The sequence below is a fragment of the Catharus ustulatus genome, chromosome 3, assembly GCF_009819885.2.
Source record: "Catharus ustulatus isolate bCatUst1 chromosome 3, bCatUst1.pri.v2, whole genome shotgun sequence".
NCBI lineage: Eukaryota > Metazoa > Chordata > Aves > Passeriformes > Turdidae > Catharus > Catharus ustulatus.
This window is the reverse complement of record NC_046223.1, coordinates 77,701,232-77,726,421: the sequence shown is the minus strand read 5'-3', so window position 1 is coordinate 77,726,421 and position 25,190 is coordinate 77,701,232. Positions and strand designations below refer to the sequence as shown.

At 37.3% G+C, this 25,190-nt stretch overlaps 1 protein-coding gene across 1 annotated transcript in view; it reads right to left on the bottom strand.

Moving 5' to 3' along the window:
- MMS22L (MMS22 like, DNA repair protein) overlaps positions 1–25,190 on the bottom strand; it is an 87,423-nt gene that overhangs the window by 24,581 nt on the left and 37,652 nt on the right. The window lies entirely within an intron of this gene.

Here is a 25,190-nt window from a genome sequence, read left to right as displayed (position 1 = left end):
GAATCAATGTTCATGGAGAAATGGGGGGGGGGGGACATTAATAAATTTGTCTGGTAGAGGAGGATAGGAGGCATTACAGTACCAGGCTGATCAACTAAATAACATGCTTATTAAAAACAATCTGTAGGAACGCACTATCATTCCTGTTCCTATTTATCTTCTGGTCAACCCAATTGAGATTGTGCATTAAAGCACAGGCAGCATTATTACATTTGCTTTATTAAATTCTATAAACAGCACTGTAAAGTCAGAGTCAAGATATTTATAAGATAATGGCAAACCGCAGAGGAATCGAGAACTGCTGTAACACTAACATTTCTAGACTTCAATGTTGTTTTTTCCTTAACTGCCACTCTCACAATAGCAACTGTTACACAAAAATCTTCTCCATGATCTTTATTTTATGCTTACCCTAATTTGAAATACACCAAAACAAAAATAGGAAAAACTCCAGCTCCTAGTTCCCTTCTGGGAACAGAGGAAAATTATGAAAGAATTACACAACTCACAGCACTCATTAGGACATCTGAAATGGAATAATTTTAAATAAAGAGTAGGTTGGCTGCAAGGCCTTCCCGTACTACGGTTGATATTAGAAGCGCATCTCATTATATCAAATTAGTATCCAAAAATTCTGCCCAACACATAATTTAAAACATAAAACATACTGGCTGTCAAAGGTAACGATACCTTATGCCTGCTTGCAGGCATTCATTAGTTTCAATAGGACAGACAGAGAGAATTGAGTACCAGCTACTTTTCGAATGGCTACATTTAACAGACAAGGAAAGGTATGCAGCATTAGGAGGAATCAAGGATTTCTTTGAGAGATGGCATGAGTCCAAACACAGGAACAGAAGCCAGGAATTCTAAACCCAACATTTATTCCCTCTGTGGCTTCACATAAATCATACAGCCTTTGTAGGCCTCAGTTTCCCAGCCATGATATTTGGATAGTGAGACAGCTTACCCTTTAAGGATGCTGTGAAAACAATCAATGCTTAGAAACTGAGGATTATATTCAGTATGTCAGTTGGTATTCCTATTTACAAGGCATATTCTCCAAGTCAACATGAACTGAAATAGAAGCAAGATTAGCATAAAAAGTCGAGCACACTTCTTTGGGAGCATCCCCTTACGAAAAAAAAAAAAAAAAAAAAAGGCAAAGAAAATGGTGTAGAAACAGTGAGGTCTAGAGGTCAAATGATGAAAAGGTAAAAGAAGGGCTAAAGACAAGAGTTTAAAAATTATTTTTGCCTATTACAAAAACTTTAACAGTAAAAACAAAGGGCTTTTCTGTTCTATTTTGGTAGGAAAGGAAAGTATGATGCTTCTTTATGCACAGAATAAAACTTTTGGGACCAAATTCTGCCCTACTTACATCCAGACTACACTGTAAAATTGCACAAAGACCTTTTTCTCTCCTTTAAATTGCCTCTCCAAAGACGGGTGCCTTGCATCTCCTTCAGCCATCTATGCAAAGTAGAAGGGTGTACAGACTTCCAAAGTAAGGTAATATATCTCTGTGTCAGTGGAAGGGCAACACGTACAAATCAGTGTTTATGTTTATTCATAGTAACCTACACAAATGCTGGCAATAAGGTAAATGCTTGGAATCGATGGGGCATCAATATATGCTGCAGTTGATGTAGACAGCCACTTCTATCAACTAGCACATTTTTTAACTACAAAAATATGAATAAATGCAATTTTAATTTTTATTCAAGTTTCTATTTTTTTTTAAACACTAGATAACCATACCATCAAACATCACTCAATATCTAAAACTTTATACATTTAATTTTCTGGAACTATCAGACCTCTGGAACTATCAGATGCCTTATTACATTAACAATAACTTGGTGTGGTTTTTACTTCTTTTAAATAATGAATTTCCTATTTCTCAAAAAAAGATGTGGGTTTTTAAAAATTTTGCCATCAGATCAAATAAATCCTGGGTTTATTAAAGAAGAGAATGTTTGTACTACCTGAATGAGGATTATGCTGGATGTGTAGGCATAATAGTAGCATACAGGTTTATTTTATATATCCTACACCTAGGGTAAGGAATTGCAGCAATTTATCTGGATGTAGATACTGTAATCATAAAATATGCCCTTGCAAGCCTGCATTACTAAAACAGAGCTAAACTTTAGGTCAAGCCAGAAGAGTAAAACACAAAACTCATCAGCCTACCTATATAATAGAAACTTTCAAGTCACTGCTAATCTATAATCTATACTGGATGCATAAGAGCATCCAGACTTAATGCAATGTCATTTAATTTGATCTACAAGGGTTCAGCACTCTCCAACATGAGAGAAGACCCCTCTCCTACCAGAATTGCCAGGGGCTAACACCCTCAGGGTCTCACAGGCTATGAATACAGATACTGGTTTCTTCACAGACAGTATTCCCAGCTCCTCAATTCCCAGTCCAAGGCAGGCCAACCACAGCATCTACAAATCTCAGCTGCCCACTACAGCCAAGATTAAGCTCAAGAAAGTATTTTTAAAGGACCTGAATGACCTTTTGATGTTGAAACAAATAAATAATTAAAAAACAACACCTGAAGGACCAACACACTTGGATAAAACCAGAGAGATTGGGAAGAGAATATATGAATATTTCCAAAATAGTAAATGGTTTTGATGCACACAATTTCAACTACAGTCATCAGTTATTTCCAGAAAAACTCAGGCAAAGTGAAAAGAAGCAACGCACCATCACAATCAGTTTCAAAGAGATGTAATAAGTGCTTTGTGTTCTTTCAAATAAACAGTGTTTAGATTTCAAGATTTCCCTTACATTCTCCCTCTTTTATAACATTACCAACACAGCTCATAGAATCATAGAATTGTTTCAGTTGGCAGGGACATTAAAGATGACCTATTTCCCACATCCTTCCATGGACAGGGACATCTCCCACTAGACCAGACTGCTCAAAGCCCCATCCAACCGGGCCTTGAATACTTGTGGGACATCCACAACTTTTCTGGGCAACCTTTACCAGTGTCTCGCCACTCTCACAGTATAGAATTTCTTCCTAACAGGTAACCCAAATTTCCCTTCTTTCAGTTTGTACCCATTGCTTGTCCTACCACAAAAACCCCTGATGCAGGATCTCCAGCTTCCCTGTAGGCCCCTTCAGATACTGGGAGGTTGCCATGAGGTCTCCATGCAACCTTCTCTTCTCCAGGTGAACAGTCCCAACTTTTTCAGCCTCTGCAGGGGAGGTGCTCCAGTCCTCTTGTCAACTTTGTGGCCTCCTCTGCCCTTGTTCCAACAGGTCCATATCAATCCTCTGCTCAGGTCCCCAGATGATGCCATGATTGACAGCTCAACCAGGGCTTGGAGAGGGCCTGGGAGTGGAGCAGGGCACTGCCTCACCTTTAGCAAAGCCTGGTCTGCCTCTCACACCAGATACAGACACTGGGATTTCCATGGGGTTTTAAGACATGAAACATCCAGTCTCTGACAAGCAGTATACTCAGTTTTTTTAGCAAACAGCTTTGCAGAATTACTTGCAAACTACTCATTCAGTTTCACTTTCTTCAAGTGCCATAAAAACACCAATACTTCTTCAATACCTCTATCAATTTCTTCCTATCATACCACCAGAACTGCTGTTTATAGGGACCAGAACTGCAAGCAAGGTTTCAGCAGAAGCCACAAACATTTCGAGTAACCAAACCTATCCAAGATTAAGCTGAAAAAGTTCCTTCTGTCCCCTCCATAAGCCTTTGAAAATCCAGTATGAGTATTCAACTAGTTGACTATTATGTCATTTCATTACACGTTATAGAAAATTGCAACTATAGCACTTATTTCATTGATCCCTATGGATACCAACTCCCATGTTGACCAATTCACTGTTCAACTTTTGCTTAGCAATTTGTTCATAGGCATTTATTTATTTTTTCTCTGTGCTTCAAATGTGCAGTTAATACTAAATACCTGTAACATTTCTGAATCATAATCACTTCCAATACCATAAAATATCATACAAAGTGTAAAGGAAAACACACTTTTAGAGTGAGTTAAATACATTATTACAGGATTTTTAAAAACATTTAAAAATAAAAGGTAGTTTCAGTCTGAACTCTAGTACTGGCACTCACAAAGGTAAAACCAAAATGGTTGCGTCTGGGTTCAAGTCTGCTTTCAATGGAGTATCATAGCACTGTGCCAAGATACAAGTAGCAAACTGTATGATCCCATCTTCCAAATGCGGATTCGTGCAAAAGGAATGGATCTGGATTCACAGAAAAGGCACACTAACTGCATGGTGATGCAACTTAGAGAGTGGTGGCAAGTCAGAGATGTGGGTTTCAGGCATCTCATGATAAAGGTTTTTGGTTTTCTTTTCACTGGTGAATGATTGTGACCATCTGAGTAATGTGTGAAAAGGTGAACCTCCTCTCTCTCGGCCCCAGTTATGAATGCGGGTGTGCCAAGTGGCAGAGCTCCACACTGAACTCCTGGTTATCAGCATGTTTAGTAAGTGCACTGCCAGCATGCTTACAAGAATTTTAAGTGCTAGAACATATATTTTATGGCCTCAAAGTGCATAAGCTGGATGCTAAACAAATAAGGCCTATGAAAACAGTCCTAATATCTCTGGGTACACGTTTTGGAACCTAGGGAGGTTGGTTGCCTAAAATGGAGTCACCTACACCCTGTCAGACACTTCCACATTCAGTTTGTTTCAGTGAGACATGCATGAAGAAAGGTGACTAAATTCTACCCAAGTCTGATTCAAATATCCAAGCCTTCTTTTAAATTTATTTCTAACCTCTCTGGGATACAACTTCTTTTTCATGTCCCTTTATATAGCACCCAGTATATTGAGACTGGTATGAGAGCAGTAGGAACTCTCAAAGTGCACAGAATTTTCACCCACCTTCATGAAATTAAAAACTACATTTCAAAAAGTTAAGCAAGACAAGAAACTTTAAGACCAAAAATAAATTTTCCCATCCATTAAAAGAAACATTTGGAAAAAGATCCCATAGTTTATAATGTGTCAGCACTGGGTAAGCCATAACCATAGCACCAGCACCACCATCACAGAGCTGTACTTCTGTGCAGCAGAGTCTATAAGCAGAAGTGGAAAAATCATGACACAATATTACCAAACATCAACTTACCCCCATCAGTTCAGCATTTATTAAATGATGTTTTATTGTTCTCCCTTCATTTTAATTTGCTTCAATAAACCATTTGTTTAAATGTTTATGCAAAAAAAGGAAGTCCAAATAACATGCCTGGAACGTGAACACGTGCCTATGAACGTGTGTGATGATTACTGACTTATGCAATGGAGTAGGGAGGGTTAACAAAGGAAGAGGGTTGTTACAGCATGCCTTCATCAGGAACAACATGAAACATACACAAAGTGATGTCTCGAAGATGCTGCATGAGATCCAAAGGGTGACAAGGATGTAATGGTTAAAAAGTAGGGCACAAAGAGATATCAGACTCCTGAATAATAATTCTGAAAGTGCTGAAAGAGATCACCCTCTTTTGACCAGAAAGTTCCTAGGTGCCTGCAACTAATCTACATGAAAGCCTTGACCTGAGCATCTGATTCACAATCTCTGTCTAGTGGGGTCCAGGAATTTGATCATGACTAATCCACACACACACACACAAAAAAAAAAAGCAGGTTGAAATCCCAGAACAAGGAATGGAGCCCATAACACTCTTTTCTCCCAATATTACATACTAACCACTAGAAAGCAGACATTTAATCATTCCAGCTGCTGCCTGTCATTTAAATGACAAACAAACAACAAAATAAAACAAAAATCCAAGACACTTAAGCACACATCTTCAGCAGCCAAGTGGTTCCAAATACACAAATTTGTTTTCATTACACTAAATCAGATGTCTCTGGGCCCACCAGACACAGGCTGGATTCAATCCTTTACATTTTCTGTAGGTTAACAGGAGACAAAATCCCAGGAGGAGGCAAGAGCAGTTTGTTGTACAAGACACATATCCTGCATGTGTCAAACAAGCTGCTGGTGAGCTGGACCTGTTACTGTAGGTCATCAGACCATTTTATCTTGGAAGACCCTTACACCATTTGAGAGCAGGGTTCTTCCAAGCGCTGCTAACCTTTAAGCTCACCTGAACAGAGCTGTCAAGTAGAGAAATACCCAGGAATAAAAGGTCAAAAGAAGCCAACATCACCACAACACTGTAAACACTGTAGAAAGAAACTGATGCATAGGAAGTTCCACGTGAATATGAGGAAGAACTTCCTTATTGTATGAGTGACTGAGCACTGGATCAAGTTGCCCAGAGAGGTTGTGGAGTCTCCTTCACTGGGAATATTCAAGAACTGCCTGCACACAATCCTGTCCCATAGGCTCCATGATCATAGGTTCTGCTTGAGCAGAGAGGTTGGACCAGATCACCCCCCTGTGGTCCTTTCCAACCTGACCAATTCTATGATTTCAATTACTACAGCTTCTATGTAAAACCCTAGTTAACCACTGCCAAAAGATACTCTACCTTCCTCCACCCTAAACTCCTACTCAGACTGTGTTTGTTTTTTTGCCACAGGCACATTAGAAATACATCACCCCCAAACATCTAAAAACATATTTTGCATTGTGTTGCCTTAACTGAAAAAATGCCTTTTGACAAAATATAAAAGGATACAGATCCTCTCAATTTACCATATATCGTTGCCTGGGTAGAAGGAGATCACATACTCTTTCCTACTGAAGATACAGTAGGTTTAAATAGAGTCATTCCAGTTCTTTCATTGGTGGCATAAATCTTCAAATCTCAGTGGAAGAGCCTAGTATATTCCTATTGTTAGTGAATCATTGACAGAACAGACTCAACAGTTAAGAAGATTCTAATGTGACAATTTATATAAGCAGAGTAATTAAAGTATATTAGAAATCCAGATAATCTCTCCCAATCAAGTCAATGAAGGGTAGCCCATGGGCATTCAAATTATACATTGCAATTTAGCTCAGGGTCACCTTCCCAAGTTAAATAATACCAACAGAAAATGCCTTCAACAAAATGATCCTTACTCATAACTAAACCTATTCAGGAAATTACATAAAGCTCTTTGAAGATACATGTTTTAAGAAGCTAACCACTTTAAACTATTACTTTTTTCTTCTACTGATTTGAAGACTAGGGTCAAATTGAATTTCTCAGACATTACTTGAAATATTCACTAAAACACAGGAAAGAGAAAATGTTTCAGATCTCCTTAAATGTTATACTGAAGTATGACAGTAATGTTTTCTCACATTACCTGAGATGGTGTTAAAACAGATGATGCCAGATGTAGTAATTAAAGAATTATACTACCAACAGATAGGGAATCTTGCACTTATGATTTTTTAATATTCTCAAAAACAATTTTTTACTGCTTTTGTTTAAATTTTTTTGTTTGCTTCATGCATCTTCTGCAAATCAGTCTATGGACTGCACAATTAAAAGCAATTGATTACATTTTGACATAAAATTAAAAGTAAATCAAAACCAGTATATATAGTTCTCCAACTTTAAAGTCATATTAAAAACAAAACAAAGCAAACAAAAAACTCCCCCAAAAAACATAACAGTTGCAACTGATCCCATAATACACAAAAACAGTAGATGTACACTATTCAAGTTTTAAGTCCAAGTTCCTAAATTTTTTAATACACAACTGCTACTTCTTTACAGAAATACAATTCAAGAAATGGGGCTCTTGGTCTGAAACTAATACCAAGAAATTTGCTAGATTTACATTCTTACTGAATTATTTATATTTGAATGTAACAGAGAAAACAGTAGGTACTACAAAAAAAATTGAAATTAAAGTCTCAGGCTTTTAAGACAGTCATTTTTCCCACAGCAATATGGAAACAATATAGTGTCTATGATATATAACCAGCAAAGTTCTCACTGATTAAATGACTTTCCCAATCAAGGAATCACTAAAACTGGCAAAAGCAGCTATGACCTAATCATCTTCAAAGTTTTTAAACCAAGCATTCAGAGTAAGCAATGTTAGTTTGTCAAGCTGCAACATTTCTGAACACAGCTGTCCCTTGAAACGTTAAATATTCTTTGAGAATTCACCTTCTGGACTTTCAGAAGGAAAGTGCACATTGCTGTGACAAAGACTCAAAATCTAGGTGTAATTCATAAATACTCCTTTACTTTTTTTTCTACCGGATGGCAGAAGTTGCACAAAGGCCAAAGTGGTACTAGCCTGAGTATTCCTGCCCTTCACTGAAGAGCAGTGAAAGTTCCCAAGATATCGCTTACAGACTTAGCAGAGACAAGAGAATAAAAAAGACAGTATTTTAAAACTCATGAAATTGCAGGAAGAAATGTGTATATCCTTCAAAGATGAAAATAGGCACACAGCAAATTCTGTACAATTTACTAAGAAAGAAAAAAAACCCCACACAAAGAAGTGTCAAGCAGAGACAGTTCTCCCTACTATATTATACCCCTTCTTGGAAAATCAAACTTGGAATTCTTTTCTACTGACTAGATTCTCTTTACTTAAAACACGTGCAGTATAAGTGTCACCAAAATTCTGATTTCATAATGTGCAATATTGAAGATGGGGCAATAAGTTCCAATGATTTTTCTATGCATTTAACATCAGATTTTACAGGAAACCTGTTCATTACAAAGTCTGCATTAATGACAGAAAATGTCAACAAATCTTATGTTGCTCCTTCAATCCACTGATTCATAGATAATTTGTGGATGGGGAACACTAGGAAATGTTTTTCTTAATTATTTCAAAATGTTCTTGTGTATTTCTTTTAGAACACATATATTTTCCAGAAGCATTCACTATTTTGTAAACAATTAAACAGCATAAGAACCTCTTAGTTAACCATAAATTAATTCATCAATAAACTGTTTTACCCATTTTTGACTGGCTAGGCTTGATGACTATTCCCTCTATATGTCTAAGTAAAGAAATTCCTGAGGCAACAGTTGCAAGACCACACTAACAAATAAATTTTTAAAAATTAGAAAAATTATCTGCCTATTGAGGGGCTTATCTCCTGATACCCAAGATTCTAATCTTCGCTGGGATTGAAAGTGTTAATGCTGTGAATAAAATATTTTCAACTGCAACTGAATCATGTGAAGATTATCAATATAGCAGCAATGTACAGAGGTGCTCCTGCAAGGTTACAGAGTTTAATATAATCCTCTCTATAGCTAAGCACAGTAATAGAGAACCCTGTGTTCACTGTGACAGCATGTTGTGTGCGCTCAGTAATACTTTTAAAATACATGGGGAGAACAAGAAATCCCCAACATCCTTACCATTCTCAAAGACAAAGTAAAGATATTAACAAGAACAGACACACAACCCTAAAACACAAAGGCATGGAAAAGCCAAACATTCAAAGCTGCAGAATATTACTTAGCACTTTCTCCTTAAACCCTTCTCAGTGGGTTTAACTGCATCACTGAAAAGACAAGTTGTTATGACTGTAATTTAAATGCAAGCAACAGAGAGCTTGAGCTTGCTTTGTTTAGGTCTGCTGTGGGGGAATATTACATCTGCCACAGCCACCTTGGCAAATTTGTGTTAGAGAGCTGTTTTCTTTTCCTAATCACATTTAGAAAAGATAGGATTGCAAGAGCAGCAAAGACAACACAACCTGTGTTAATTCAGTGCAACTAGTTCACATTTCAGTTTGTGGAAAACTGCTGGGAAAAACAGACACCTGATTTGAGCCTAACTGCAATTTTCCTTCATTACTTCTCCCTGTACTATGCTGGCATATGCTAAGATTGCAGTTTCCTTTGTGTCCGTAATGCAAAATACAAACTGGAAGGTACAAGCACACGAAGTGACCCTTTGCTGTCCCAAAATCAGAAGTCCTAGGAGAGAGTGTCCAGGTACTCATTTAAGCATAAGGGCTCAGCCATTCACAGATCTCAGCCAAGTAGTCTCTCCTAGATTCTGTCCTATTCAAGGCACAAGGAGTCATCTTGCTGCTTTGAACGATGCCTGCTCAGTTCTTTTGAAGAAACAACAGAAAAAGTAGAGATAAACAGACATTTGGTTTTCATAAGCAGACTTTCAGTATAGGTCAGATACAGAATTGCTTAATCCATTGAAAGATCAAAGAGAAAATAAAGAAAAAAAATTAACAAGCTGCATTGAAATTGGTACTATTGTAGGCTGTTATATTCCCCATTTTTAGTTCACACATATGCAAAAATCCCCACCTAAACCAAATTTAATATTTATAAGTCATTGCCCTATCACAGAACTTAAAAGCTGTACTTCAATTTTAACAGCCTTATTTTGAACAGAAATCTTTTGCAACATTACAATTAGTTTTGATCAAATTAAGACAAAATTCCCCAATAAATTCCCTGTCATTTCACCAAATTACAGTTTAAAAGGAAAATACAAAACATACTCATTCACCACTGATGAAAAGGAGAAGGAGGAGGCTTACAGAAATCATTGGAAGTTCTGTGATCTGCCCTGACTATGAGACACTTCAGCCTTTGGTTTTGAATATTTTATTAATTCGTTTGTTTAAAAAAAAAACACTAGTAGTCTTCTATCTAAAATATTTCTTAGAGAACTGAGAAACTGTCATTATATTTCTGTAACTTTAAGTTATCAGGGACCAAAGTTCTTTTTTTTTTTAACAGGAGGTTTTGTTTCCAAAGTATTTTATATTTGAAACAACAGGGAGTCCAGATCACTTGGGGCTGTATTTATTCAAGTTCAGACTTTATTAGGAACATAAATGCCAATATCTGCCACATAGGGAATAGAAAGTATTAACTGTTAGGTATTATATGAAAACAACACACTATGATTCTTCCTTCTTGCCGTCAGAGCACAATACTTAAAACCAAAGACTCGAGGGTCACAGCTAATAAGTGAAGCACCATTTGTTACCTGTTAAAGAGTATCTTCCTTCAAAATAAAAGAAAGATCCACTCAACCCCATTAAGACCTTCTGACTGAACTCCTTGCTTGCAAAAGCTGACTGCCCACAGCGACATCCAGATTGTTTTTGAATAGTTCCAAGTATGGAGACCCCACAATGTCCCTAAAATATCCTGTACCAGTGCTCAGTCACCCTCATAATGAAAATAAAAGTGTTTGCTAATGTTCAGAGGGACTCACCTGTGCCTCTGGTCTTGTCACTGGGCATCAATAATAGCCTGGCTCTGTCTTCTTCGCACCCTCCTCTCAGTTCTATGTATTGATAAAATCCCCCTTCTCCAGTCCAGGCTGAACAGTCCTGGCTCCCTCAGCCTTTCCTCACAAAAGAGATGCTCCAGTCCCAAAATTATCTCTGTACCCTATCCAATAAGTCCATGTCTCTCTTGTATTGAGTAGCCCAGAACTGGGCACAGCACTCCCAGCTCTGGCCTCGCCATAAGCAGAGAAGGATTCTCACCCTGAACCAGCTGGTAATGCTCTGCCTACTGCAGCATAAGATGCCATCGGGATTCTTGGTGGCAAGGGCACATTCCTTGCTGAAATCCGTAATGAAGGTATATGGAAACCTTCCACATAACTAAAAAATAACTCATACTTGAATATAATTTCTAATGAGAATCAGAATGCCAGATTATCTGAGAAACTTAAATGCTGAAGTGAGGAGTAAGTGCTTTTGTAAGTCACGTTACTTAATAAACAAACACTGCAGACTGCAAATAGGTATCTTTCATAAAACTCTTCTATTTGAGCAGAACTAAAATGCATCATACTTTAGACATCATGTGTTAACCAGGATTTCCATTTGTATTTTGTTTGTCACTTGTTGGTTTTGTTTTGTGCATTTTTTATTAAATACTTAAGTCATAGAAAAAAACGTTTTCGGAAGGGACCTGTAGAGGTACAACCCTTAGCTCAAAGCAATGTTAATCTTCTAAGGATGGATATTCTACAACCTATCTCAGGAATTTGTTTCAACGTTGTGAAATTTTCCTTATTTCTAATAAAAACTTCTTTCCTCATAATCTCAGTCCATTAATTCCTACAACCTTTGTGACAAGTGATTCTATCTTATCTATAAGATTCCCCCAGTAAGAATGCTCTACAAATCAATAGAATGCCTTCCAACCACCATCTCCCATCCAAACTCTCTTTTCCTAAGGATGAAAACCTCATCTTTCTCTGTCTCTCCTGGTAAGAGCATTTGCTCCTGCTCCCTAATCATCTTGTTCATCCTCTGCTCAACTTAAATTGGTATTTCAATGCTTTTCTTTCACTGGGAATCCAATACGCTGCTTACTTGCACAACATTATTTACTTGAACCATATTCTTGTAGACACCAATGAAATGTAGCTGTCTATAGCTACACAATAGCCCAGACTCAGATACAACAAATTTTCTGAATTTTTATAAGTCTTTTTTAGCAATTTCTTACTTTTTTTCTCAGAAAAAAAAAAAAAGAGAAACAATAACTGTATGGTGTGACTGGAATGCCAAGTAATGGTTCTGAAAGGTAAGCACTGAAATCCAGTTTTAGGTATAGTAATTTTAAATTTTCCTGCCTTTAGCTTTTTTGTGGGACTCTGAGATCAGGATAACAGCAGCTGACAGAGAATTATAATGATGGGACAGGTTCATCTCTTCTATTGTTTACACTTTTAAAAGTAATTTCTTACACGATACAGATGGTTGAAATAAAAATTAAAGCTTAAAGGTTGACCCTAAACAGATAATGTCTTACAATTCAGAGCCCAGTAGACTCCCAGTGCTGATGGACTCCCCACACTGGGGAAGAGACACCCACAGACTGTACTAAAGTGGATCTCTCTTTAAGCTCACAGTGTTTCATTCAAATATATCAAAATAATAAAGATAATTTTGGAAGAGTTTACGATCTTAGAAATGTGATGGCAAAATTATGGCTATACAAAGATCATTAACATTATTCTTAGTCATCCTAAAAAAAAATAAAAAGTTCAACAAATTGTGTGAAACATTCACTGAAGACATCATCTCCAATGTCTTCCATTAATCTAGCACAGCTTTAGAAATGCAGTTTCTCTCATTGAGCATGTCCTCACATAGGCTCAAGTACAAAGAGGCAAGGACAAATGGTAAAATTGTTATTCTGGCTGCAGAAATTCGGATGCAGAGTTGGGGCCACCTCAGTAAAAACTTTCTGATGGGATCAGGAGATGTGAAATGGACTCTGAGGATAACTGCACAAAGCCCTGAGGAGAACATCAAAATATTAAAACCCAAGTGCTGAAAACAAACCAACTAAAACTACTACTACCCACAGTTATCTCTTCAGACATTCTGAAATAATTTCCAGTAACAGACATACCCTACCATTATACCTGTAACACTGTTGGTATTATCATGCAACTCATTTTTCAGGTAAGAAGCCTGAAAAATACTCCAAAAATACTCTTAATTTAAAACAAGACTGTAACAGAGGGACAAACTGTAGTTCAAATAAAACTTTTCTTTTCTAAAATGAAACTCTCTTGCTCCAGCTTCTCTAGTTGTCTTTGCAGAAAACCAAAACCTATATGCATATGGATACTCTCTAGCAAGCTGCTTGGAGTCATAAGTGGTTTAGGAAAATCTTTCTCTCAAAAGAGAAAATAAATTTTGGAAGGCAGGCAAACTTGTACTCAAGATAATGAACTAACTTGTTTCCAAATTCCAAAACAAAGTATTTCATTTCCTTCCTGAAAAATCAATTTTGTTCCTAATGGAGTATCTGTTGCAGGAAAGGATGCTGTTTGTGTAATAAATATTTTTAGTGAAGGTGATTACTTTGGGTACAAAACATCCTGTACTAACATTGTTCCCAACACTGGGTAATACAGACAGTAGAGCTAATCTTCTGTCATGCAGGAAGAATGGCAGGCTTGCCAAAGTTAAATCATCATCCCCTCTGAAACACAGTAAAAATCAGTTAGAACTGATAGTTTATTAGATCAAAAGTACCATCAACAATATCAATTCTGCCTGGTAGTGTTAACAGGAAAATGTTTTACAAGTTCTACCACCGGGCATCCATTTAACTTCCAGCACTAGCTATGCTGTAAAACTGTGCACATAATTTATCTTGCGACCTGTGTGTCTAGGAAGCATTATCCAGGCAAAACTTCTCAGTCTGACAAAATGCTGTGATTTGCACTGTTCAATGATTGAACAAACAGACTTCAAGCAATCATTGACAATAGTTTTTATCTTCAAACATGCTAAAGTGCAATACTACATGAGAGCAACCTATTGCTTTAAGACCAGATTTGATAGAATACAAGTAAATGAACAATTACCACATTTTATCCATTAGGCTTAAGTATTATTGAAGTTCACATTCATCTTTCACATTTTTAGCAATTTCTCCACAAAACACTCCTAATGTTTCCATGCTGTCCATGGGAACATCATTGCTTACATACAGCTTAAATAGACATTCATTCTAATTAGGTGAAGTAAACAGAAAACAGCCATTCATAATTCCTCAAGTTACTGTCATCTTTTCTTTTACAGAGCAATAAACAGCCTTCAAACAGTTTAAGTCTGTCTCATGCAGCTGATGACAGATAGGTGTGCCAACAAACTCTTTTCCATATCATGGCAAAACCAATTTAATTACTCCCAATAATATGCAAAATACACAAAAATGTATTTAATAATAATTCCAACAATGTAGATTCGATAACTCCCCATGTTTCTTTTCAGTGTAAATATATTGCTACTACTCTGCCAGGCTTCCTAAAGTTTAATCTAATATTTTTCTATGCTATAAAAACCATTTGATTACAATGACACATGTTGTAATGCCTACCAAAAGACTCACCTCAGACAGAAAATATGCTCAATAAAATAGGATTGTATGAAATTGTGCTGGTTTTGCAATATTGTATTGTATTTAATATCAAAACAGAAAGGGATGCTGTTTAAAAACTTGCAGCACATATTTTGAAAAACATTCTGATTTTATGTGCCTGTTTGTTACTTAATTTCTTAAGAGGCACTTGCCTAGTTTGCAATATTTATTTTTTTCACTGAGAAAGTAGCTGATGAAGGTGTTTTCTGATGCTTTTTGCATAAAAACCATATAGTGAAAAAATAGCATAAGCCTTGGAACACCTACCAGCTCCTAATACTCTGCCTATGTTCAGCATGTCACGTCCCTGCCATGCAGCATCACCTACCACAGGTAGACAGTACATTGTTAATAATGTCACAAATAACTTTTAAAGTTTTCTATGCAGTTGCTGAAAGAATTCAGAGACAGCTTCAAGACACAGAGTTAAATGCTGAAGTTGTTTTACCTGTTTTGCTCTCCAAAACCCTATACTAGAAAATACCTTGAGTGAAAAGTCAGAGAAAGGCTACCATCCCTTCTAGGGTTAAAAGATGCTTTTGTAAGATTTTTAGGTCAGATTAACCTTTTGCTCACAATAGGGCTGGCTATTGGTTTTATTTTTTACTGTCTTTAACACAGGTAAAAAAATCAATACGAAGCGAGACAAAGGGCTCTGGAGGCCCTGGCTGTACCAGCTTTTGGTTTGGCTCATACACAATCCTACAACATGCTGAGGCTGGGAAGGATTAGCCTGCTTGTGTTGAGTAAACCGATGATACTCAATAAACAGTTTCTGTTGTAAACCCCTTAGGACGTGCAAAGCCACACTAGTTGGCATTAGACCAGATAAGCTGCCGAACCAGCTGTAATCTCATTTAGACCTGAGCTGATCCTCCTGTCCTTTCATTCCACAGGATCAAAGCAAACCACTGAGGAGGCAGCTGTATTATAGCAGCAGTGCTTGCTGGATGCAGCAAACATTTCATAAATTCCTCTCCTTGAAGCAAGCCTGCACATAATCTACCCAGAGCCAGTTCAATCAATGGATTTCTGAATTCATTAGTCTTATTATTACAGGATAACTGTTTTCTCCACATAGTGTTGTAGTTGTTGCAAGCCAACTTTGCAAAACAGCTCTTATTGCTGACCATTTCTTTCTGGTAATGTGCCTTTGCATTTTTGCAGTGCCACATGAAAATGATTTAAATCACTTCAATGCAGTATTTTTTTAAAAGACTAGAAATAAAACCAATTCACGAATATTCAAGTAGGAAGCCTTGAAATATAGTATACTCTTCCAAGCATAATTACTGGCTACCTGTTTGAATGCTTCCATGCTTCAGTAATAATGACCAATGTTTTCTGAGCTCAAATGATAAGAGCAAAAGTAGAGATTATATCATTGTAGCAGCATAAATACAGACAAAAAAATACAGATGTGAAAGGAGTAATTCTAAGAATGAGATTTCTATTTGCCTTTTACTCTTTGTGTTCTCTGAAATTAAAAAGAAGAAATATTTTCATTGTTGAAGAAATGAATAGCACAACTTAGGAAAACTGGAAAACCACATAAGAAACAAGTCTCTGTAAACTAAGCAAAAATGAAAACCAAGGCACTGGATCAAATAAGACTAGAGGGTGCAATATTCGATTTCTGTATCACATTTGGAGTTTTCACTCCAGTTGCAATTATAGATAAAAAATATTATAGTATAATCCTAGAGCTTTAGAAGAACAGAACATGTAATTCAGAAAATGCATCAACTGATCCATTTCCCATCAGTGAACACTCTGCAATACAGCATATATTCACAGATAAACAAAGTAAAATTAGATTTTTTTTTTTACTTACAATGGAATAAGGAAAATATTATTAAAAATATTTTCCAGTCCTTTTAATTGCTAATTTTTTTAATCATTAGTGTAAAGACAAGCTTTCTGATACTGCTGTATTGGGGGAAAAAAAATGGATGTAATAAGAATTATGCAACACAGCAGCCATTTTTTTAGGTCATATACAAGTAACATTGCTGATTCTTGGATCACTCCTTGAGGAATTAGTAGTAGCCAGAGAAAAAAGTTTGGTCTGAAAAATAAGGAAGGTCAGGTAACCCTTACAGTTAAGGTAAAAATAGCAGTGTCTGTGACTTACTTTATTTGCAGTCAGTATAAATATGCAGCACATTCATGCACAAACTGAAAAGTCAGGAAGATCCCTCACAGAGAACTGCTCTGAGTTTACAGAGCACAAGACAAAGACCTGTATCATCTTAGCAGGCACACCCTACCCTACACTGCACAGAGCTATTGAACATCTGTATCAGGTTGCTCATGTTTTTGTAAGAGTATAAAAAAATTCTTGTAATAAAAAGATTCAGTGAAGTACAATAAAATCAAACTTTAACACATGCAAATGATTTTTTAACAGATTACAGATAGATGTTTAGTATGAAACTTTTTCAAGCACTACAGCACAGATATGCTAGAGTATGTCAGGCAGCTGGCAAAGATGAGCAAAAGGTGTTTGCACCTATCATCTACAGATGTGTAAAAAAACTCACCACACATCTCTTCCTCAATCACTTAGAAACCATCTGATGTGCTAGTTAATGATTCCCCTCTCTCCACTTCATTCTTCAGACATAAAGGGGTCCCATTTAACATAATCACTTAATAACAGCAAAGTGATGGGTATCAGAACTCTAATTCTTCTAATATTTGCAAAATCCAGTTCTTTGTAATAATAATAACACCATGATAGCAAACTGTAAAACTGTGTAATTATACTTTAATTGTATTGTGAGGCATGCATTAATCACAAAGTTTAAGTACCAAGGATGGAATTATAATAATTCGGTAAAACAAATTTAAGCTAGCTAAGTAGGTCAGAACCACTAGCATGCAACAGGAGACCTCTGGGAATTTATCAGTTAATGGCTATTTATGTGCAAATGAGTGCCCTCCAACCCTCCCAAATCCTGTGTAGCTGAAGGGTATTTCTGTTAACCAGGAGCATGCTTAACTGCTGAGGCATAAATTAAACCATTTATTGGAATGATTTTAATTCTTCTCTCCCCCCACCCACTCTTACTACTCCCCTCCACCATCACTAGCAGCACAATTTACAGTATTAATTTACATGGAGATAGGATTGCTGCAGAGTTTTCAGAAATTACTCTGTTTCAAGAAAGAGCAAGAAAAAGAGAACAGGAAAAAAAAAAGAGCAAGAGACAAACTTTTAGTAAGAGACAGTAGCAATGCTACACTTAATCTTCCGATCTTACTAGGCTGAGCTATTAGAAATTCCAGAGGTTCAGTATCACAGCAATGCAGTGGAAACACTTTCATAACGAACTTTAATGAAATGCAATTCTGTTTCACATCCTCACAGAATCATAGAATCTTCTACATTGGAAAAGACCTTTAGGATCATGAAGTCCAAACAATAACCCAGCACTGCCAAGTCTACCACTAAACCATGTCCCCAAGTGCCACGTGTCCTTTTGCTTAAATACCTCCTGGCAGCCTGTTCCAGTGCTTGACAACCCTTTCCATGAAGAATTTTTTCCTAATATCCAATCAAAACTTTCCCTGGTGCAATTTGATGCCATCTTCTTATCTCACATTCTAAATTTGGAGAAGACAATGAAGCTCGAAGGGGACTGCATCCACTGTATTTTCTGTCGTAATGTTCAGACTGTACACATATCAAAGGTTTTCTTTCAGGAAAGAAAACAACAAAAATTTCTTGGCTGCAAGAAAAGAACACCTTCAATTTTTGAGTTTGATTTAAAAAAGCTAGCCATTTTTCATGTCTTAGGAAAATAGATACCTTTACAAACTACTCGGAATCAAGATGCATTGAATTTTCACTGTGATGCAAAATGGGGATGATTTGCAGACAATATAAATGATTTCTCAATACTTATAATCATAGCAGTAATTCAGTACAGCAAGGCAAGACAATGTAAGCATAACTTCAAGATTCGCTTTTAGGCTTCTAATTTCATGTGCTTGGGGTTTCTTTTTTCCCTAAGTGCATGCACACATATTCTTGGAAAGCCTAGAGTCCCAGAACAATAAAACAGCAAAAATCTGATTATCCTAGCATCAATTAACCACAGGTCCCCGTTACCCTAAACAGGGTCACATCTCTCCAGTGCCTAATAATTATATTGTAAAATCCCTTGATTGCCTGAATGCATTCACATTCTCCCTATGATGTTTGTATGATCATAGTTGTGTTACTATTAATTATTATTTAGGAGATGATCACAGTACATTACTCTTTCTGATGTCATCTTTGCACCTAATATGAAAGTCCAAATAAATGTAACACATTGGAAAAATGCACACAGTTATTCCTCACCAATTCAAGTTGTTGTAGAATACCCCTTAATAGAAATAGGTGTGGTGTGAATCAGAGGAATTCTCTGGGAGCAAATTCTTAGCAGTTCTAAAATATTTTTAATAGGCAGGTACATGGAACACTTACTGAAGTATTTCCAAAGGCACATCTCCAATAGCTAAACAACATATTCCTGTCCAGAAAAACAAAAGAATATAAATGAAAATATTCCATTTTATTCTCATGGTTGACTTTTTGTAAGGAAAACAAGACTGCAAAAAGCAGTAGAAGGAAATATCATTGTCCAGGCAAGGACATCTGTACTTGCCTGTTCTTCCCTTCTCCTGCCCCTCAGTAAAGGTTGACACATCCCTGGCAGCATGATGCTCCTGCTGTGTGCATAATGGCTGCTGTGGCTGCCTGTGCAGCCCCTGCATAACCACAGAGAGAACCAGGAGCTTTCTGCCTCTCTACACAGATTTGCAAGCATGCCCATTAAACCAGACACTTCACGCAACTTCTTTGATAGCAGTCAGAAATTAATGAACAGAACTATCTGACCAAAAATAAGTTCACTCCTGTATTTCCAGAAGCATTAGTACAGCCGCATTATGAGAGCCTGTGACAAGCCCACGGTTACCTCCCCCTTCCCTACAGTGAGGGGCTGCAGCCTGGATTATGTCTGTACCTTACAGCCATTGGCAGGGGCTCAGTATTGCCCTCAGGCTTTAATTAACCCCAATTAGACATAAACAGGGCTTTCTGGTTGTGAAAGAGGGAATAGGCAGTACCTTCAGCTTATCAGACAACTAAGTAAACCACAAACTGCTTTTACCTTTCTCTACTCGCTCCTCTCAAAAAAAGAAATGTTAGGAAGAAGCCCCCACAAGACCCTGAGACGATGCACAATGAACATGTTTCAGGGTATGTTTTCCTCTTTCCAGTTTGTTTTTTGGGAGGATATATATGGTAGCCTACTATTTCAGGTTCATTTCCCATTAGACACATTTTCACTGTCCCTGTTTTAATGCCACTGTAAAGAAAGCTGGAACATTTAGCCACTGGCAATTAGTGACACTTGGACTTGCTCCAAGCCAAATAAAACATGGCAATGCGCATCTACATGCCTTGTATCAATGCCTAAAAAAGCATTTGCAAAGTGATTTTCTAGACAGATTTCAAGCCTCAAACACAAAACCACCAAAAACCCATCACTCTTTTTGGCACAGCCACTGTCCAGTGCATACAGTAGAAGCCATCTTTACACTCCCATCCCAAAAATTCCAAGAACAAGTAGGCTACAGTAGTACTTAACAGGTTCAATTTTTCTCTCCCAACAGAAAAGGAAAATTAAAGAAAATCTAAAAAAAAAAAAAGTTTGATTGCACAAGTCTCTCTTGAAGCCTGCAAGAGTGCTACATTTGCAGCCTACTCTAAATAACCACTTTAAGCTCCTGTCCAAAATTACCCAATTAACCACTAGCATGAAGAACAGCAGAAAACCTGCAACATCCTTTTACACATGAGTAACTTTTAGCATGTCTCCCCTCCATTCTTCCTAGTTGAAATCACTTCCATCAAACTTATACAAACTGCCTATTGCAGTAATTAATTTCTGTGACTCTCTCCAATTTTCAATTTATTCATAAATATTTTGTAAAATGACATATCCAGATCTGCATACAGAACACTGCAGCTAAAGACAGAATAAGCAGTTCTTCTGACATGCAGGACTTTTACTAACACACTTCACAACAATTTTTTTGTTGTTTTTCCTAAAGCAGAGTCACATTAGGTCCTGCTTTGTAATATCATACAGGGTGTGTGCATAAAAAAAGTCACTGTTAAAAGTTAACCAATAGCATTCAGCCAAATTTTAGATTCTCTTGCAGATACTATGGTCGTAAAAACTCACATAAATAAAGATCTTGTAAACAGAGGTGAAAGCTTAAGCACCAGTTTCACTTCCCAATCCTTGTAAAATACAAAGGAATCCAACTCACAATTACAGCTTTTCCCCCAGCATTAGATGGCAACTGTGCTAGTGCAGGGACAATACTGCACTGTGGAGGAATCTGCACTGAGTAGGCAGCAAAGCCTACAAGCAAGAGCAGAAATGGGGTAACAGCAATATGCATGCCTCAGTTCAACCAATCCAGATGCGCAGATCCCGTTTCTCTCACCTCCCCATACTTTGACAATATGGCTGCAACTCAAGTATTCCATGTTATATTTCCATGTATTCTTCCTAATTTCAGCACTTGGCCTTTACTATTTCCTCTTGTTGATGGCAATTTATTTCAAAATACCAAATTAATTTTAAATTCTGGGTTTGTTTTCCATTTGAACACAGAGAAATACCCTCTAATTTCTGGCTATGTACAAACTCACACCCTAAATTTTTTTCATCTAGTACAACTACTTGTGCTAAACAGTTCATAATTTTCAGTGATCTGAAAAAATGTCATTAAACACTCATAATACTAAGATTACACAAGCAACAGTGAAGCCTTACACTATTGATAATTTTTATTAAAATTTTCTCCCTCATTCCCATAGACTTTATTTCATAGAAAGATACCATTTTCCATTTTACAGAAAAAAACTGTTTGTACTTTTAAGGATGCTTTTTTCTGACTTTTTTTTGGTTAGGATACTCAGGAATGAATATGATGCATAAACACTAGAAGTTGTTTATGTCCAAGAAGAAATTCCATCATAAGCAACAGCATCCTAGAGGATGAAGAATCAATCAAACAGTATATATCCAGAAAACAGAAAAACACTAAAGAGTAAACAGAAAACACAATGTATTGAGATTCATCCCTTCTCTTCCCTTTGTCATTGCTTTCAAGAGAACACACCAAGTTGTTTTTGCTGATTAGACAGTCCCAGAAGTTGGTAGCAAGAGTTGATGCTGGTTAGAGCTGTCAGTAACAGAAATTTGGAAAAAATGAAGCAAATACCCATTTCTCATCACTGTAGCTACCACCCAGTTTCCAAAGCATAAATGATGGTGGGGGGGAACAAAATCCAAAAGTTTGTTCTACTGAACCACTGAACTGAATCTTTCAGAACTGCAAAAAGTGCTTCAATCCATGTTGTGTCCAGAACCCAGCAGGTGCTTTCTTTGCTTTTCATTTTCCTTCATTAAGACAAGCACATTCATCTGTTTGGTTAGCATAAGGATTCTCCTTGGAGTTGGTTCAGATTTTTTTCCTCCACTTTAAAGGTCAACTTTCTTTAAAACACATAGGCACAAATTAATTCTCCTCTCCAGAGATATCAACTCCCATCTTAGGGGCTGGCAGTGGAGACAAGAGTGCAAAGGGAAATATTTTGGGTGTAGCAGAGCCAGATGTGTCTGGTTCAGTGCAGATAATTGACTCGTCTAAACATTCTTGACATATCCAAGACAGTGGCTTGCTGTTGTCCCAAAATGCACACTTGCTATTTAATCAGTCAGGTTTCTGATTCTCTGCTGAGAGCCCAGAAACCCCAGGCACAGCTTGGCACTTGGGCAGGCAGAGCTCTCCGTGGCTCCTCCATCCTCCCGCGCAGGCTGTCAGTAGGAGGCAGCATTGGCTCTGCCAGCAGCAGCTCCACAGTGCAAAGTACTTGGGAGCGGGCTTCATTCTTCTGTCATTATATAAGCAAGATGACACTGTTCTCTAATCCAGCCAAAGCTGATAAGTACCATCAACCTGTCACTTCCTACATTTCAAATTCTAACATTGCAGCATCAAAGAGTTTTTACATTTCGATTTCTTTTGCTGGCAGCGGTCGGTAGCCTCTCATTCTCCCACGGTGTTCTAATGCAGCATTTGCACACCGGGGTTACTCCCAGCCTGAATAGCAGGTCATCCCCTACTCACTGAGCTCATCTGCGGCCCATGTGCTAGGCAATTTAGATCCAATCAGCCCTTATTTAGCTCAAGAGTAATGAGCAGCATAGTGACACAGACTTAAGCCTGACCCTCAGGACACTGCTCATCAAGCAGTAAAACTGTGACAAAATCATTCATCTTCCACCCGCTGGCAAGAAATAATACTCGCACTCACTGTATTACTTTTTCAAGACATAGAAAAAAAAAAGGTCCTGAATTTTCATGATGTGAGACATTAATTTGCAGAAAGCTGAATTCCCTTAAACCCCCCTGTTGCTATGAGCTCACCAGGGGGAAATAGGCCTTAGGAGACTGAAATGGAATAAAGAAAATTGCTTCAGCTTTCTGTTCATTTTAAATAAGCCTTAAATCTGACATGAGATATCCTAAAGAGAGAAGAAATATAGATCTTGTAAGGTAACGAAGAAACAATCAAAATTAAGAGATTAGAAGGCTACTTGCATATAACGATTTTATTGGCAAAAATATTTCTTTTGTTTAACATCCACAACAAAAAAAACCCCACTCCATATGAAAGCCATTCTCACACCTCATGTGAAGAATAAAAGGAAAACCAAGAGCAAAGTTAATTTAAGGAAAATAGTTCCAGAAGTGAGACACTTCCATCAGAAAACAAATCTGTGCTCTATGTCCTTCAGGGAGCACATATTTCTCTAAAAAACTGCAGGATCCCAAGCAGCATGTTCCCAGTGCACCTGATATAATTTCACTCTTTTTCATGGATTTACTCTTTCACAACAGAAGTCTTGTACTGTTGTCCAGTAGGCTATGGAAAGTTTATGTGGATTACTTTGTGGAAGATAAAATGGATACAATGGAACACAAAGTGTTTCCATCTGTAGCAAGGGGAATTGAACTGTGTATCTTCATGATTCACGTCTGAGTACTAGACTTGAGTGAGTTTCTTTAGCTTTGGGTGTGTACCAAGACTCACTTTTTTTTGGGCATCAACAATTACATTTTTTGACAGCTTTTAATGTTTCAGTTTGCTCCAAAGTGATTCTAAAATAGAACAGTAGAATGGAATATTGCAGTAAGAAGGTACGTAGAATGACCCTCTAGTCCAACTGCCTAAGTAATTCAGAGCTGATCAAGAGCTAAAGCAGATTATTAAGGGCATTGTCCAATTGCCTCTTAAATGTTGACAGGCTTGGGATAACAACCACTTCTCTAGAAAGTTTGTTCCAGTGCTTGACCATTCTCTCCGTAAAGAAATGCTTCCTAATGTCCAGTCTAAACCTCCCAGTGCAGCTTTGAACAATTACCACATGTCCTATTAGCAGAGCCCAGGGAGAAGAGCTCAGCACCTTCCTCTCCACTTCCCCTTCTCAGTAATCTGTAGAGAGCAATGGGGTAATGCCTCAGTCTCCATTTCTCCAAACCAGACAAGCCCCAAAACCTCAGCCACTCCTCATAGGACATGCCTTCCAGTCTTGTTGCCCTTCTTCTAAGCCAGATGCTCTCTATTACATTCTAAACATCAATGTGAAATTATAGTTAATCAATTGTTCAACTTACATATGTCCACCTAATGATTCAAGAAAATGGGCACTGAGAAGGGGAAGTGAATTTCTTGCAAACCTGAACCAGTGACAGACATACACAAGAACTTTCTATATGCCAAGTATTAGGTACATATTTCCAGCGCATGCTGTTGTCTCATTTCATTTCTTTACACAGTGATACTCTCAGAGCTGAGGAGAAACAATCAAAATACACATTAGTTTTAGCTAGTCAAATTTGAATGACAGAATACAAGGGACAACTTTATAAAACTTCATTTTAGTCTCCAACAAAAACCTGAAAGAAACCTTCAAATCCCACAAAGAAGAAAATAAAATTCAGTGTTAATTACCAGAGCCACACCTTAAGGCAACAACTGTACCGAAGAACACACACTGTATTCCCTCAGAAGGTGGTAACAGATTATTTTTAAGGATTTAGATATAGGAAACCTTTCAAAATGCTGCTATATTCTAAAGCAGTGCTTGCTTCTCATGCACTAGAACATTTAGAGACTAGATTTTCATTACATTCATTTAAACACCAGTTTTGTTATTGCTAGTGGAATACTTGAACTTAAAAAAACCCAGTAAAAATAGTTT